Genomic DNA, 3,371 nt, shown 5'->3' on the forward strand with positions numbered 1-3,371 from the left:
AATCTCTCTCTCTCTCTCTCTCTCTCTCTCTCTCTCTCTCTCTCTCTCTCTCTCTCTCTCTCTCTCTCTCTCTCTCTCTCTCTCTCTCAATGTCTAGTCCTCGACCTCTCACCATGTGATTAGGGAAAAAAATATGTACCCAATTTGTTGATGTAGAAGAGGGGAATCTTGAAGCAAGCAAGCAAGTTTCCCTCAAGTTGAGTGAAGAAAGTTGAAAAAAGTAAGCTTAGTAATAAACAAGAACGAATACAAATAGACAATGCACATGCAGTGGTGTTGTTGAGAGAAGCGGTGAGAAGCAAGCAAGCAAGTTGAGTGAAGAAAGTTGAAAAAATCAAGCCTATTAATAAACAAGAACGAATACAGATAAATAACACACATGACGTGGTGTCGTTGAGAGAAATGGTGGGAGTGATCAATCGACGTGCTGGTTGATCTTCATTCACATGCATTGTGCTCTAGAGAGAGAGGGAAATACAAAGAGAGAGAGAGAGAGAGAGAACGATTCGAGAATCTCACCACGAGTCAAAGCTCTGCAGAGCCTGTAGGCGAATGAAACACTCTCTTGATGCAGCCAATGATGAAGATGATGGACTTTGACACAGGCGTGGGAGGATTTTGGTGGGCGAGTAAGCCTATTTCATCGAGCGCATATGCCCACAACATACTTGGGCGAACCATGCTTAGTATTTATAGACGGATACATGTTATATCTACACTGTTTTAACCAATTGAGAATTCCAAGAGACTATATTTTGAGAAGGGACCTACATAGCAACGTCCATTTTCTCCATCTCTCTCTCTCTCTCTCTCTCTCTCTCTCTCTCTCTCAAACATACTAAGACTATAAAGGCATCCTAGTTGTGCAATTATGGGCTTGGTCAACAACTCCACATCATTATGTACATGTGGCATTGAATTGATGATGTGGTGGTGTGTTGAGATGGGTTTTTTGAGTGATTATTCATTTTATGTATAAATTTTTAGGGGTGAGTGGGGGGATGCACCCAAGCCTCGCATGTGTCCGCAATTGTGGGGGTAGTACACTTGTAACTCTCCAAGAAATGCAATGTAAAACTACCCAAGAACTCTAAGTACAAAGCCACTTTTAAAGATGCGATGATTCCAATTCAGGGCCCAACGTTTCAAGCAATGCGCTCACTCATAGCCGAATGGTCTCATGTGTCTATGAGTTTAGAGACCTCTTTGCCTCTACTCTCTGCTATACATACATCTCCATGATTTCATCGCTCCTATTGCAATTTGAGCTTCACGTTCATGTGGCTTGTCCACTTTCCCTCATCTGAAATTCTAATCAAGTTTAAGCTCGATCCCTGGGCTTTTTCTCATTTGCTACAAATCAGTTTGTCTTGGATGGCATAAAGAGTTGAAGCTATTAGTTCTAGCTATGCGGATTAACTGGCGCATTGCATGGAGCTCTAGAGTAGAAGACAAAGCTTGGTTTCTTGCTTATGATTGCATCTTTGCAATAGGTACATAAGAGTTGTAGGCTACATGTTGGTCTTCCCAACTGTTTTATAGTTCACAAAACTGTAGGTCCTCAGCATATTTTGTGTGTGTGCATTCTCCTGAGCTTCCAGAGGCAATCACATACTTGGTTTGGATTGTGTACAGAGTATGTATATGCATGCATGAACATCTTTGTGTCCAATTCAAAGACGTATACATAGTTTATGCTGCTTTAAAAGGGCACCACCCCAAGATGAGAGCATTGGGCTTGTAAATCAACAAGTTCCTGAGAAAACACATGCTATCCCTCTTCCAAAGTATGTAGCACAAGCACCACCGCCTCCTCAAATTGTTTTAAATAGATCTTGCTTTGTTAGAAATATGGTGAGCTATATTCTTGTTTGCTGCTTCCTCTTGTCAGTTGTTTGTTATGCTTTATTCAAGATTCTTCTCTTCTTTATGTATGTCTAAATGATTCATTACAGATTGTATGTATAGATGAGTTAGAAGAGAATTTGTCTACCTTGCAGCAGAAAGAATTTGTTGAGGCTATGCTCAAAGCTGGAGAGGAGTCAAAGGTAAAGTGTTAATTACCTCACTCAGCAATCATGGCATTCTTTTGTATGAATTTGTTGTAAAGAGGGACATACATGGAATGAAACAACAAACTAATTGACAAGGCATGTGAATGTTGCAAAACTTGAACTGTATGATGAATTAAGAACTCGTAGGACCAAATAAAACTAATATGGCAAAGGTTTGGATTGTATGTAGGCTATATAAGATGAAACAAATCAAAGATTTCTCAGCCATAGAGATTTTAGCCTAAGATACATACTCATTACATAGGACTATTTTTGGTGCACAAAGATGATTGTACTCTCGAGCCTTTTTTGCAGTGGCTTAGATTGGGTTGATATAAATATTCTTCAATCAAAACTCAAAATTAAACTTATTTACCCTGTGTCTTATTGAGATTGTGACTCTCTACGGCTCTTTGCGCCAGTTGCACCTGCCCGATGACCAACCCAACTCTCACTTGTTATTAGTGTTGCTCCTCTCGGTGTTGCCTGTGACACGACGGCAAACAAGCTTGTTGCACTACTGCTTACGTCATCATCTGGCATGGTGCTCGTCCGCAGTGCTCTGCACCTGTTGCCTAGGCCCCGCCTCACACTGCCTCATCAGCGACTCACCCTCATCGTTAATTTTGTGGCCCAATCGATTAAAATCAACATAAATCCCCTTCCCACTGGTGGCTTAACTACGTAAAGGCCAACCCAAGGCCTCGTTCCCACAAGCCTCCAACTCATATATAAAAGAGTGCATTCCCGCCTGCTGTAGAAGAGCTCGAGGCTACCAAGGCATATCATCAAAGCTAGCAAGGCTTCAAGGAAGGAGCACACCTAAGCATCTAAAAGCCTTTATCAAGCAAGCTCAAAGGCGACACTCAGAGCTTCAAGGCTTCAACTTTTGAACTTCAAGGGCTTCAACAATAAAATTCAAAGAAAGATCAAACCTTTCCATCTTTTGTGAAGAGGGGCTTCACTCCGGTGAAGAGGAGCTTCACAAAATTCAAAGGAATTTTCTCTCCCTCTCTCTCTCTCTCTCTCTCTCTCTCTCTCTCTTTCTCTCTCTTAACCTTTAAATTTTGCAATCCAAGCACAACAACTTTCGCAATGTGTATCAATTTCTACATTTATGGGGATGATCTTTTAATTGTGTTCATGTAAAGAGGTAGACACTGGTTAGGAGAGTCTCCTGAGCTAAGATCCCTCTATTAGCACAATGGAAGAGAAGGGGCTCAAGAAATTTAACGGTGAGTGCTTTCATACTTGGAACGCCAAGTTGTTAATGAAAAAGCAGTTGTGGAGAGTAGTCAAGCCAACGATCACTGATCT

Source organism: Adiantum capillus-veneris, chromosome 2 (assembly GCF_014529385.1).
Source record: "Adiantum capillus-veneris isolate H3 chromosome 2, ASM1452938v2, whole genome shotgun sequence".
In the NCBI taxonomy this organism is placed as follows: Eukaryota; Viridiplantae; Streptophyta; class Polypodiopsida; order Polypodiales; family Pteridaceae; genus Adiantum; species Adiantum capillus-veneris.